The sequence below is a fragment of the Gekko japonicus genome, unplaced genomic scaffold (genome assembly GCF_001447785.1).
Source record: "Gekko japonicus isolate JY-2015 unplaced genomic scaffold, Gekko_japonicus_V1.1 scaffold858, whole genome shotgun sequence".
NCBI lineage: Eukaryota > Metazoa > Chordata > Lepidosauria > Squamata > Gekkonidae > Gekko > Gekko japonicus.
The window spans coordinates 92,055-107,431 of record NW_015175380.1 but is presented as its reverse complement, the minus strand read 5'-3'; positions in this window follow the sequence as shown (position 1 = coordinate 107,431).

Genomic DNA, 15,377 nt, shown 5'->3' with positions numbered 1-15,377 from the left:
CACCACAAAGGGGCATACCCTAGCGGAGAGTCACGCACACTGAGGCCAGCGTAAAGGCGTGAGCACCCTGTAGAGGACGCCATCCTCACGGAGCCCTTCTTCGCCAAGCTGAGAAGGAAAGGGGACCCGAGCCGGTTTCCTCAGGAGTCAGCCCCCCCAGTGGAGGGCAAGGTGCCTGCCGTGGAGCACATGGCACATAGGAGCTGCCTCCTGGGTGCCCGGTGCCTCTGCACATGCGGGGATGGGATTCCCCCTTCGCCTCCTCCTCTGTCTCTCTACTCCCCAACGAGGTAGGTGGCCACTGGAAGACGGGGATAGTTGGTTTTAAGCAAAGTAGATTAGCTGAGTCCAGGGGCACCTTTCAGACCAGCGAAGTTTTATTGGAGGGATAAGTTTTTGTGTGCAAGCACACTTCTTCAGATGCAGTGAAACAGAATTCCCTCAACTATTCCATATAGAGGAAGACAGAGGGCGGGGCGTGGGGTTTCGTTGCCGGAAAGGGCCAATTGGAGTCAAGACAAAATGGAAATCACCAGTCCGTAATATAGGTATTATATTGGCATTTGTTCAGCTGCTTCAGGCCAACAAGGCTACCCACCATATCTGTCAAAATGGATTATCATTTAACCTTCTTTGTAGCATGATCCCTCGGAGAGACTTTGCACTACAATCAGGGGTGGCCAAACTGCAGTTCGGGAGCCACATGTGGCTCTTTCACACAGTCTAATTTGATGTCAATAAAAACATGTGTGTACTATTTGTTTATTTTATTTTTATTTATTTAAATATTTTTTACCCCGCCCTCCCCGCAAGCGGGGAGCTGCGGTGGCTCAAGTGGTTAAGACGCTGAACTGCAGGCTGTGGAAGGTCGGTAGTCCGGCAGTTCGAGACCCAGGGTGCCGAATGATGGAGTGAGCTCCCGTCTCTAGTTCCAGCTCCTGCCAACCTAGCAGTTCGAAAGCAAGACATTGCAAGTGGATAAATAGGTACCACTTTGGTGGGAAGGTAACAGCGTTCCGTGTGCCTTGGTGTTTAGTCATGCTGGCCACATGACCACGGAAATGTCTTCGGACAGCGCTGGCTCTTCGGCTTGGAAACGGAGATGAGCACCGCAACCATAGAGTTGGATTCGACTGGCTTTCGAGCAAGGGAACCTTTACCTCTACTATTTGTTCATGTCTTGCGGCTCTTGAATGTCTGACGTTTATTCTATGTGGCTGTTACGTTAAGCGGGTTTGGCCACCCATACACTACAACACGGCTCATTCATAAGAAAATATATAAATAATTGTGTGTTCACCACCAGTGTACTCATCCCCCCCCCCCAAAATAAAATTTTTCTGGTTAGAGGCCTGAATACAGGTGATATTGCTTTAAGTTAAACAGCAAAGAATCCCATTTTTATCAGACATTTTGGAGAGCTGAGCCCATGTAAGTTTTTACAGTGTTTCCTAGTGCTATTTTATTGATAAAAATACTTAAATGCAATCACACTTTCTGCTTTCAGGGGGTGACGCTCTAGTTTTTGGGCAAAACTCTATGGTTTGCGCCCAATTTTACCATAGAGCTTTGCCCAAAAGCTAGAGCATCGCCCCCTAATGCTGGCGACGTGATGACGTCACTTCCAGGTGACATCATTACGTTGTGTTAGGGGCCATTCGTGAGTGGGTTTCCCCCTGCTGGCCAGTGGTGGAAAAGGGTCCACAATAGCGGGGGAACCCCTGCCCGGACCGGGGGCCTGGCAACCCTAACTGGTCATGTAAAAATGAGCAGTGACGTTTCCAGTGCGCATACCCAGTTTTGAGCAGGTGGCTTGTCCCGGGGAGAAAACAGCAGAAGAGGAAAGAGTTAATGCTCCCCTCTTCCTTGATAAAGCAACCCCAGAGGCCGTCTTTGTCACTGACAACAGAACCGTTTATACTGCAGCAGTGCAGCAGGGGCCCCACAGCCAATCCAGAAGAGAGGATTTCTGCATTCTTTCATTGTTCTCTCTCTTCCGACATACGGAAGACAGAAACGCTCCACACCCTGAAGCCTCAAAGCCAAAGCACATTAATTTGTCTAATATATCTAATTAGATCCTGACGCTGATTTTCGGCTGCCTGGTCTCACAGTTTCGGGGTTTGGAATGTTTGGATTTTCTCCCTCCCTCCGCTCCGCCGCCATCTTACCGCTTCCCATGTATGTGATCGGCCTCCTGCCTTTCTTGTCAACCCACAGGCGGCAATTCCCCACATGTACCAGCCACCGCATCAGCAGTCTTTCGAATGCTGACTTGGCACATCCTCCATTTCATCTGGGAATAAAGACAGGAAGGCCTCTCCTGGCGAGGCAGCTGGGGCTGCAGCCGGGAGCAGCAGCAGCAGCATTCGGGAGAGAGTCATTAAAAATACAGAGGCTACTTAGGGAGAGATATTCCTGTCCAGGCCCTGACCTGGATAGCCCAGGCTAGCTTGATCTTGTCAGATCTGGGAAGCTAAGCAGGGTCGGCCCTGGTTAGCATTTAGATGGGAGACCACTAAAGAAGTCCAGGGTTGCGACACAGAGGCAGGCCATGGCAAACGACTTAGGAGCATCTCCTGCCTTGAAAACCCCACGGGGCCACTGTAAGTTGACTGTGACTTGACAGCACATGAAGATACACACTCAGTTCTCATTCAGGGTGCCTGAGTTTTGGCCACTGTGTGACACAGAGACCAATTTCACACCAGAGCTGTGCCGCGGTCGCACCTCCCTTTACCCCGCTTCAATCGGTCAATTTCCCACACGAAGCCGCGCGGCTGCGTTTTGACCCGCGGCCCAACCCCCCCCCCCCGGTGGTTTCGTGGTCCTGTTTTTTGAGGATCACGAAACCATGGGGGAAATCAGGCAAAGCTGCAGGTCAAAACGCGGCCACACGGCTTTGAGTGGGAAATTGACCAATAGAGGCGGGGCAAAGGGGGGCGCGACCGCGGCACAGCTCTTGTGTGAAATCGGTCAGAGTGTTGAACTGGATAGGCCACTGGCCTAATTCAACAGGGATTCTCTTATGTTCTCACGTCATGTAGAGCAGAAGTGAATCTTTGCAAATATTTGAAATGCATAATTTTTTAAAATTAATCTTACTGACAGCTTTTGGTTGCTTTGATTTGTATGCACGTTATTTATTACTTATTTATTTAAACTTTTACCCCGCCCACCCAGCCGAGGCCGGCTCAGGGCGGCTTACAAACAGATAATTACAATAAAAACATAAATCACGGTTAAAACTATTCTAAAACCATCGTAAAGTGCTAGTGATGGTTGTTATCCATAAACGGTAGCAGCCCTCATTCACAGTTCACAGCTCGCCGTCAGCTCACAGTGTTCGTTTTCGTTGTTCTGGCGGTATTCGTGGTTCTTTCGGCTGTTGGCGGTGGTTTCTGAACTCCAGGGCCCTCTCCGATGCTCTTCATTGGTGGTGGCTCCCAAAAGCCTGGTGGAAGAGCTCCGTTTTACAGGCGCTCCGGAACTGTAGAAAGTCAACCTCCAGGTGGTGGCTGGAGATCTCCCAGAATGACAACTGATAGAGATCAGTTCCCCTAGAGAAAATGGCTGCTTTGGAAGGGGGACTCTATGGCATTGTGCCCGGCTGAGGTCCCTGTTCTCCCCAGGCTCCACCTCCAAATCTCTAGGAATCCCCCAATCTGGAGCTAGGAACCCTACCCTCCACTGCTTTGAAGGGTAAACTTTATAGTTGCGGTGGCTCAAGGGGTTAAGACGCTGAACTGCAGGCTGTGGAAGGTTGGTAGTTCAGCAGTTCGAGACCCGAGTGTGCCGCATGACGGAGTGAGCTCCCGTCTCTAGTTCCAGCTCCTGCCAACCTAGCAGTTCGAAAGCAAGAAATTGCAAGTAGAGAAATAGGTACCACTTCGGTGGGAAGGTAACAGCGTTCTGTGCGCCTCGGTGTTTAGTCATGCCAGCCACATGACCACGGAAACGTCTTCGGACAGCGCTGGCTCTTCGGCTTTGAAACGGAGATGAGCACCGCAACCCTAGAGTCTGATTCGACTGGCTTTCGAGTAAGGGAACCTTTACCTTTTTACCCTGCTGAGGTCCCTCCTCTCCCCAAAACCCACCCTCCACAGGCTCCACCCCCAAAACCTCCAGTTATTTCCCAGCTCAGAGCTTGAAATCCTAGAGTGTGTATGTGAGAGTGAGAGTGAGAGAGTTAGCATTTTGGCAGTTAGTCTGAAGATTTTCACCTCTTTTCAGCAAAGACGATTGATTGTTTCAGGTAAGAAAATGTTCCAGCCAAAGGGAGAAAAACGGCAGAGAGGAAAGACACAGAAATCTTTAAATGTTCAAATCATTAAAAAAACACACACGCACAAAAAACCCTCGACATTTTTGCTTGTTCAGCCGCAGCCCTGAAAGGGTAATGACATTTTTAGTGATCATAAAACCTCTGATTTCTCTTTTACAGCATTTGTGAGAACATTAAAACGAAAGAGGAAGGGATTACGTTCCAGGACTGAGAAAATCAGAGTGCCGTACGCTGAATATTCAAGAGAAGAGGAGGATTGGGCACAGTTGTCCCGGTGTGATAAATCATCTGAAAACTTGATTTATTTGATTTATTAAATTTCTACCCCGCCCTTCGCTGTGTCCACCCTGACTCTATCATTCGGAATAACTTGATAAGCAATGAACTCCAAAAGAATGCCTAGAGGTTAGGGTATTTTGGACAAAAATATTACAAATTATAAAAAGAATATGTAATGTTTCACTGACCAGTAACTTTAATTTAATGCTAATGGGTATATTAGGGAACCCAGCAGTAAGTAAAGAAGAAGAGAAGAGATTGGATTTATACCCCGCCCTTCACTACCAGAAGGAGTCTCAGAGCGGCTTACAATCTCCTTTCCCTTCCCCTCCCCACAACAGACACCCTGTGAGGTGGGTGGGGCTGAGAGGGCTCTGACACAAAATGCTCTTTTTCAAGGACAGCTGTGCCAGAGCTTGTGACTGACCCAAGGTCACATCGGCAGGTGCAAGTGGAGGAGTGGGGAATCAAACCCGGTTCTCCCAGATTAGAGACCGCACACTTAACCACTACACCAAATTGGTACCAAGCCATGTTTAAAGCCATGATACTAGCAAGCAAAGCAGTGATAGCTCTAGGTTGGAAGGACAAGAGTAAGTGGACTGTAGAAACCTGGCACAATTATCTGTTTGATTTCATACAGTCGGATATAATCAAGAAACTGAATCAGAAGACCGCATGGGAAGACAAGACCACAGGAATTAGGAAAAAATGGAAGACCTACTTGGAATGGCTACCAACAGAAGGAAGAAAAGACATTCAGGACAAGATCCGGACTTTGTGCCCGTGGCTGGGAATAAAGAACTAACGCACTGGGATAACAGGAGGGGGAGGGGGAAGGGCTAAAAACCAACACGAAATGTATGGGTAAAAAGATAATACGTAATACTTACTAAAATTAAAAAAAAAAATTAAAAAAGCAATGAACAAACAAATTCTTGGGGGACCCCAATACTTGTATTTACCCTTGTGAGAATTTGTGCCTGTACTCCTACCCTTTTAGGGATGGCAGCCTCCAAGTGGGACCTGAGGACCCCCCCAGAATTACAGCTCATCTCCAGACTACAGAGATCAGTTCCCCCAGAGAAAGTGGATGTTATGGAGGGTGGACTGTAGGGCATCGCACCCCACTGAGGTCCCTGTCCTCTTGAGGTTCCACCCCCAAATCTCCAGGAGTTTCCCAACCTGGATCTGGCAACCCTAACCAGTGTTCCCTCTAAGCTGAGTTAGGGTGAGCTAGCTCACAGTTTTTTAGCCTCTGGCTCACACATTTTTGTCTTAGCTCAGGGAGGATGGCTCCAGAGCAAACTGATTTATGCTGTTGCCAAATAGCTTGCTCACAACTTTAATGCCAGGAGCTCACAAAGTAGAATTCTTGCTCACAAGATTCCACAGCTTAGAGGGAACACCCATCATCCCCTGCTGGTGGCCAGGAGCCACCTGGCAGCCCTATACCCTTTGCTTCCTGTTAGCTGATCCACAAAGTAGCCTATCCACCTGCTTTAAGACTGCTAGGTTTACTCCAGGTCTTTTGGTAGCAGAGGCCAAATGCACCATAATAAGCAGGTACAATGTTTGTTAGGCTTGCCTGGCCCTCACGAGGGGTCTCTCCTCCCGGCGCTGCTCTGAGAATCTGAGTGAAGGGTGGGGTATAAATCCAATCTCCTTCTCCTCCTCCTCCTTCTCAAAACACCAGAAGCACAATCCCTGGAAAAGGTTATTTTCATGTCTCAGATCCTGCCTCCTCAAAGGCATGGTGCTGTGTAAATACTGGGCTGCTCAAGAAACACAAGGACAAAACTGTGTCAGAAATGGTGTCTAAAATTGCCACATGAAAATGGTGGAAATCATCCAGGACTTTTCTCGCTTGTTGCCGTAAATTCACCGCTGTGCCATTGTACGTGTGCATGTCCTTAGTGCCTTATTCAATGTAGCTGAAAGATGCGTCCGCAGCAGTACCAGAGATCTCTCACATCAGCATTTCTTATTTGATAATGTTTGCAAAGGGATTTGAAATAACAGACCTGGTGAAGGTCATCCCCCCTTCCCTAGGACTATATTTCCTCAGCCTAGGAAAACATGTGCCTTTAGAATCGCAGCGGCTTTGATCTCACATATATTTCCATGTGGGCTCTTGGGGGGACAATTTTAGTCAATTCCTGCCTCCCACGACAGCCCAAAACAACTCCCCAAATGCTGCTCCTGGAGGATGGGGAACCCGTAGGAATAATTTGGGGGAACTGGAGGTTCTGGAGTTGGTGCAATCTATCTATCTGTCTGTCTGTCTAGATCAGCGGTTCTCAACCTGTGGGTTGCCACCAATGTTCCCTCTAAGCTCTGGAGTCCTGTGAGCAAAAATTCTACTTTGTGAGCTGCTGGCATTAAAGTTGTGAGCGAGCGATGTGGCGACTGCATAGATTAGTCTGCTCTGGAGCCATCTTTCCTGAGCTAAGACAAAAATGTGTGAGCTGGAGGCTAAAAAACTGTGAGCTAGCTCACACTAGCTCAGCTTAGAGAAAATACTGGTCGCCTAAGACCATTGGAAAACACAAATTTTCGATGGTCTTATGATAGCAACGAAAATAATTTTATGGTTGGAGGTCACCACAACATGAGGAACTGTATTAAAGGGTTGCAGCATTAGGAAGGTTGAGAACCACTGGTCTAGATGGATGGAGGGATGGAGAAATGGATGGATGGCTCGATCTGTCCCCAGAATGAGCAACCAAACTCAGAAACGATGGGGATGTGGTGTAAAGGTGGATTTTTACTGGAAATCGGGTAGGTCAAGTGCTAGTTTTGAGTCCAGTAGTACCTTGGAGGACAAGAAGATTTGGGGAGTATAAATTTCTGAGAGTCAAAGCTCCCTTCATCAGATAAAAGTCAGAATGGAGAAGTGTTGTAGAGAAGGAAGTTTGTGGACAGAAAATTAGCATCTGAAGTGAGTTAAGACTTCTATGTCCCTATTCAGCCTGGGTGTGTGTGTGTCATTGTTCTGAATTTTCCAATGGTAGGCAAGGAACATCCATATCCCATTTAGGTGTTCCCTTGGTGAATGGTCAGATTTTTAAAATATATGCACATATCTCATGCCCTTGATCATAAGAACATAAGAACATAAGAGATGCCAATGTTGGATCAGGCCAAAGGCCCATCCAGTCCAACACTCTGTATCACACAGTGGCCAGAAATACCAGTGCCATCAGGAGGTCCACCAGTGGGGCCAGGACATTAGAAGCCATCCCACTGTTGACCCCCCCCAAGCACCAAGATGTCAGAGCATCACTTGCCCCAGAGTCCCTATCTATACCTTGTGGCTAATAGCCATTGATGGACCTCTGCTCCATATGCTTATCTAATTCCCTTTTGAAGCCGTCCATGCTTGTAGCCGCCACCACTTCCTGTGGCAGTGAATTCCAAGTGTTAATCACTCTTTGAGTGAAGAAGTACTTCCTTTTATCCGTTCTAACCCGACCGCTCAGCAATTTCATGGAGTGCCCACGAGTTCTTGTATTGTGAGAAAGGGAGAAAAGTACCTCTTTCTCTACCTGCTCTTTCCCATGCATAATCTTATAAACCTCAATCATGTCACCCCTCAGTCGTCGTTTCTCCAAGCTAAAGAGCCCTAAGCGCCTTAACCTTTCCTCATAGGGAAAGTGTTCCAACCCTTTTATCATTCGAGTTCCCCTTTTCTGCACTTTTTCCAAAGCTATAATATCCTTTTTAAGGTGTGGTGACCAGAATTGCACACAGTATTCCAGATGAGGTCGCACCATTGATTTATATAGCAGCATTATGATATTGGATGATCTGTTTACAATACCCTTCCTAATAATCCCCAGCATAGCATTGGCCTTCTTTATTGCAGTCACACACTGTCTCGACATTTTCAGTGAGTTATCTACTACAACTCCAAGATCTCTCTCTTGATCAGTCTCTGCCAGTTCAGACCCCATCAACGTGTATTTATATTTAGGATTTTTGGCTCCAATGTGCATCACTTTGCACTTGGCCACATTGAACCCCATTTGCCATGTTGACGCCCACTCGCCCATCTTTGACAGATCCCTTTGGAGTGCCTCACATTCCTCACTGGTTTTCACCACCCTGAACAACTTCGTATCATCCGCAAATTTAGCCATTTCACTGCTTACTCCCAACTCCAAATCATTAATGAACAAGTTAAAAAGCAGTGGACCAAGTACTGATCCCTGCAGTACCCCACTGCTTACCCCCCTCCACTGAGAGAACTGCCCATTTATACTCACTCTCTGTTTTCTATTAATTAGCCAGTTTTTGATCCATGGGAATGATGGAATGGGAAGACAAAACATTTTATGCATGGAGCATTGCTAGACATCGGATCGACATCTGCCCTACATTCAAGCTGCAGAATTGGGCTTTGAGTGGCCTTTGCAGAGATCATGTATGGACCTTGGGTTTGAACAGAATATATACACCCATGGATCTAAACATCAATAAACAAAGATCTTCCTTCCCCCTTCTAAAGTTTAAAAGATTAAAGTTTACAGTAAGGATGCTAGTGAATTTCTCGTTCCCGCTGGGTCAACTTGAAAAATACCCATTTCACTTTTGCTTTCCTGGCCTGTGAATCAAGCCCATGATGTTTTATTTCCTTGCCATCTGATTTCTCAGTTCCAATATTTCCTGTTAATGTTCCACACAACAATTGCATATAAATGGCATGCGCTTGGAAAATGCCAAAAACTGAATCAGGAACATCACATACACAGACTTAAGACTACAAAACACATAATGCAGTGCATCTTCACAACAGAAGTATGAATGAGAACTGGAACATAGTTTATGCAGCAATGTTTTGTTGACTTAGTACGTCACAACACCTCTGATTGTTTCTCACCTTGAAAACTCTACGGAGTCACCATAAATTGGATGAGACTTTACGGCACTTTCCACTACCATCTGGTTTTTGATAAATTGGGCTGAAGTTCCAGAATACACTCATGTTGGAACTTATCCGCTTCTTTATATTTTATTATTTATGAATGACCAGTGTCTGATTTTATTATCTTAAATATTATGTATTTTTATATCCAATTGTTTCATTGTTGTAATCTGCCCCGAGCCTTTGGGAAAGGCTGGGACAGAAATCTAATAAATTAACTAAAAAATATTATACCCCCTGAGGTGCCTCCCCAAACTCCACCTTCCCCAGGCTCCACACCCAAATCTCCATCAGTTTCCCAACTTGGAGTTGGGGAACCTATTCATGAGAGTCCTTACTCTCACAGGAATTGGGCCATCTTTATGGTTGCTTGTTGCCAGGGCAACCAAAATGGTGCCTGAATTCTCAAAAGAGGAAGAAATCTCCCGAATGCTCAGGAAGACCTCTTGGACCTGAATGGTTAACTACATTGTGTAGGTCTCAAGAAGAGAGGAGAGAAGCAGGATTGCCAGTTTGGTGTAGTAGTTAGGAGCGCAGACTCCAATCTGGAGAACTGGGTTCGATTCCCCACTCCTTCACGTGCAGCTGCTGATGTGACCTTGGGCAAGCCACAGTTCTCTCAGAGCTGTTTTCTCAAGAGCGGGTTTCAAAGAGCTCCCTCAGCCCCACCTACCTCACAAGGTGTCTGTTGTAGGGAGGAGAAAGGAAAAGAGTTCGTAAGCCACTTTGAGGCTCTGAGTGAAGGGCGGGGTATAAATCCCCTCTCCCTCCCTCCCCTCCTCCTCCTCCTCCTCCTCCTCTTCTTCTGCTGCTCCTAGGTGGAGGAAGGGGATTGGACAGAGAAGGTGGCAATCTGGGCTAAGTAACAGAGGAGGTTTTTGTTCCCCCCAAACCCACCACCAGACACCAGGAAGAGAAAGCTTTCTCACACATCTGTATAGGCTGAATAATATTTTCTCTCAGCTTTTCCCTTCTTTTCTTTCATGGATGGTTGCTAAACAGAAGATCAATGGGTATCAGGGCCGGTTGCTGTTGATATGCTGATGGGTGATGAGGCCCTCCGAGGACTGACCCAAGCAATTCCTTGGGGCATTTCCTAGGCTGGCTCATAAGGAAGTGTTTATAGCACAAGACTGAGGTCAGGTGTCAAAAGTGGTGCCCTTCAAAATGAAAAGGAAAAAAACCCTCTGTTTCTTTCGGGACTTTCCCATGCACTTAACCAGGGCTATTTTTGGGCAGGAACGCACAGGAACGGAGTTCCAGCTGGCTCCCAAGTTGGCCACGCCCAGCAGGAACTCATTAGCATAATAGGCCACACCCAACAGCAGGAACTCATTAGGATTGGCTACATTAGGGGTGTGTGGCCTAACATGCAAAGGAGTTCCTGCTACAAAAAAAAGCCCTGGGTTTTGACAACAAACAAGGTAAACAGAATAAGAAGCAAAAGGTGGGTGTGGCTGGATGACCACACTTCTGGTAACATGGGGGTGTGGCCTATTATGCTAATGAGTTCCTGCTGTTGGGTGTGGCCTATTATCCTAATGAGTTCCTGCTGGGCTTTTTCTACAAAAAGAGCCCTGCACTTAACCACTACACTTTGATAAAATTTTGGAGAACGCAAAGCAATGGGGAGGGTCTGGTTTGGGGAGGGACGTCAGCAGGGTATAATGTGACAGGGTCCACCCTCCAGAGCAGCCATTTTCTCCAAGGGGATTGACCTCTACAGACTGGAGATCAGTTATCATTCTAGGAGCTCTCCAGATCCCAGCTGGAGGTTGGCAACCTTGATTTGCTTCCCATCATGTCGCTGTTTGAGACACGGTGCCTCCCTACGTGATCTGCTTGTCACGGCTTGAACAACAAAGTAGAATTTATGTTTTTCCATTTGGAAGCCCTCAGCGAAGGGTTTGTGGCTGGCGGGAATTCTTTTATAGCCCTTCAATTTATCTAATGCACCGGGTCGGTCTCTGCAAGCCGAGTCCCCTGGTTTTTGAATGCCTTGCCCCCGTGCCAGATGGCACACAGATCTGGAGGTCTTTTTATTACATTAATTTTACTTTTTTTTGTGTGTGAACGTCTGAGTGGTGTTTTGTCCGAGAGAGAGATTTCTCAAAACGGTGGCACCGCTCGGTTTCACTGAAGCGAGGTTCTGTGATATCACGCTGGCAAATATTTCATAAACATATGTCAGCCACTTAGAAGAGATGTGGTTTATTTATACATTAATTACACTGACGCTCTGGGAAAATATTTGTGTATCGAGAGCTATTTAAACAGACAAGTGTGAAGAGCGCTTGCTATTAAATAAAACAGCGCTTGCCATTAAAAATAAAAATCGCTGGATGTGGGAAAGTCTTTCTTTGCCACGTGTCTGATCTCTGCAAAAATCAATACTGGGAAAAGTTGCTGTTCATTGATACTGTCTGCACTGACTGGAGACTGCTGAATTTCATTGCAATTGGATGCATGCTGAAAGCAAGCTCCCTTCTCCAAAATACCCTTGTGAATTCAGACATTAAAGCATACTTGCGAGTAGACAAAGTGGGTACCTGTCCTAGGTGGCAGGGGGCACCCTCCTCCTTGTTGGGAGGCGTGTAGCAGGCGGCAACAGAAGTAACGGCGGCAATGGCGAACAGCAACAGCGGGACAGCCTGGCGACCCAGTGAGCATGCAGAACCTGGACGGAGGTGGAGCTACGAGGGCGCGGTGACGTGCAGTGCGGCGGAGCCAATCGGACAGAGCCGAGGCTGTGGCCAGCGCGTGGCTGCGCTCTAGGGGGAAGCCGCTGGAAAGAAGCCGCTGAACTACCAGCTCCAAGGCGCCAGAGAAGAGAACGCCGGAACAACATCTATACCCAAAGCCTGCTGGAATACAACAACAAAGAGCCGCTCTGCTACTTGGGTGCTGGTAGGTAGTCACCTCTCCTGTTAATGTGGCCCTAGACAGAAAATATAATCATATGTAAACCGCTCAGAGACCCTTGCAAAAAAGGGTTTGAGCAGTATATAAGCCGAAAGTTAAATAAATAAATAAATAAATAAATGGAAATTGAATTTGTATATATCAATAACTCCTGTTTCATCTTCCCAGCAACCACCCTGTGAGGTAGGTTAGGCTGAGAGGGTCATCCACTAAAACTCCACAGCAGAGTGGGGAATAGGGATGCCAGGTTTCCTGCTATGGAATCCTAGTTGGGGGGTGGGGGATCCTAGAGCATTATGCTGACATGATGATGTCACTTCCAGGGTTGCACAGGAAGTGATGTTGTGATATCCAAACAATGCCTGTTTGCATGTCCTTGCCCCTACTTACCTCCAACCAGTTAAATTGCTAGGTTGTTGTTATCTTGGGGAACAGTGGGAGATGGTGGTGGTGGAGGAGGAACATAAGTATTACCTTTCACTTTGTTGCCAGTCAAGTCACTGCTCATATATATTTATTTTACTGTGTATAATCATCGTAGCACTATTACAAAATAACGACCCTGCAAATAAATTTAAACATGAACAGTGTGGTGGAGTCGATCCAGTGGGGGACTAGGACTCAGGGTGACCTGAGTTTCAATCCACACTTCTGCCACGGCAGCTTGCTGGGTGACCCTGGGCCCATCACAAACTCTCAACCTGGCTTACCTCACAGGGCTGTTGTCGTGGGGAAATGGAGGAAAGGAGAACTGTGTTCGAAAAGTCGTTTCAAGTCCAAACTGGGGAGAAACGTGGGGTATAAATGAATCGTCCTCCCTTCTCCCAAGAAAGGCAGGATCTGGAAATAACCATTTGCTGCTTTCATTTTTCAGTCCTGCCTAGGACTATCTGCCTAGTTAACTCTTCCCAGTGGATTCTCAGTGCAAAAAAAGCTAGCGGGAGAGCACATACAAATGTCCCTGGGTTTGTTTGCTGCCACCTCCAGTGAAAGTATCTCAAGTCATGGGGCTAAGAAAGACCTTAGAAAGAAGAAGAAGAAGAAGAAGAGATTGGATTTATACCCCGCCCTTCACTTGGAGTCTCAGAGCGGCTTACAAACTCCTTTCCCTTCCCCTCCCCACAACAGACACCCTGTGAGGTGGGTGGGGCTGAGAGAACTCTGACACAAACTGCTCTTTTTCAAGGACAGCTGTGCCAGAGCTTGTGACTGACCCAAGGTCACATCAGCAGGTGCAAGTGGAGGAGTGGGGAATCAAACCCGGTTCACCCAGATTAGAGTCCGCACCCTTAACCACTACACCAAACTGGCCTCACCAATCGTGGTCGACAGCCCTGGGCCAGATGGACCAGTGGTCTGACTCAATATGAGGCCACATCCGATGCTCAGATTATGTTCACATGCCTCCATCTTTCAGCTCATTAACAAGCCCTCATGTAAATTGCTCCTTGGGCAATGTCCAGACACATTCTGCCTCTATGCCTCTACTCACAGAATCATAGAGGTCCTTTCTGCACTTGGATCTCATCCCTGGTTTTATCAGAGTTCAACATGTGACACAATACCTTGCATTTATCCCTGGTTATAACAGCATCTGTTAATCCTTGGGCAAGTGTGGGGTGAAACTGGGGTGACCTCAATGTTTGAACTAGGTTAAGGTCTAGCACAGAAAGGACCTAGAATCACAGAGTTGGGAGGGGCCATACAGGCCACCTAGTCCAACCCCCTGCTCAATGCAGGATCAGCCTAGAGCAGGGGTGTCGAACATGCGGCCCGGGGGCTGGATCAGGCCCCCAGAGGGCTTCCATCAGGCCCACAGTGGAACCGGCCATCTTCTGCTTCCAGTTCTGCTGATGCCGCTGCATCATAGCTTGCTTCGCCAGACTCTCTTAATCACTCGGCCATGTCATGTTTTCACCTGGGTCCTATACTCAGAACTCTGAACATGAGACTTCTGTGATGAATGTCAATAAATCAAAAGTAGGTTTGCAGCTTACAGAGCTAATGTTTTAAGCATGTTTTTATTTTAAGTAAAAAAAAAATCTTTGTGTTTGTGTCCTTTATAAAATTTATATCTCCGCTACCTGGCATTACATTTTATGACACACATGGCCCGGCCCAACGAGGTCTCATTTATGTCAGACCCGGCCCTCATAACAAATGAGTTCGACACCCCTGGCATAGAGCAAGGTTTAGTCCAGCTGCTGCTTAAAGACTGCCAGTGAGGGGAAGCTCACCACCTCCCCAGGCAGCTGATTCCACCATTGCACAACCCTCACTGTCAAGATGTTTTTCCTAATATCCAGCCGGTACCTTCCCACCCTTCATTTAAACACATGAGTCCTACCCTCTGCTGCCAAGAGGAACAGCTCCCTGCCCTCCTCTGAGTGACAGCCCTTCAAAGACTTCAAGACAGCAATCCTGTCCCCCTGGCCTCAACCTCCTCTTCTCCAGACTTTCCTCACAGGGCTTGGCCTCCAGACCCCCACTGATTATCTCTGTCTGTAGTGGAAGGGTCTCTGTTGGTATCCCTGGGACCAAAATGGTTGCCACCAGGGCTTTTTTTGTAGAAAAAGCCCAGCAGGAACTCATTAGCATAATAGGCCACACCCAGTAGCAGAAACACATTAGCATATTGGGCCACACCCCTGACAGCACCACTCATTAGCATATTAGGCCGCACCCACATGCTACCAGAAGTGTGGTCATCCAGCCACACCCACCTTTTGCTTGTTATTCTGTTTACCATGTTTGTTGTCAAAACCCAGAGCTTTTTTTTGTAGCAGGAACTTCTTTGCATGTTAGGCCACACACCCCTAATGTAGTCAATCCTAATGAGTTTCTGCTGTTGGGTGTGGCCTATTATGCTAATGAGTTCCTGCTGGGCGTGGCCAACTCAGGAGCCAGCCGGAACTCCGTTCCTGTGCGTTCCTGCCCAAAAATAGCCCTGGTTGCCACCCTCTA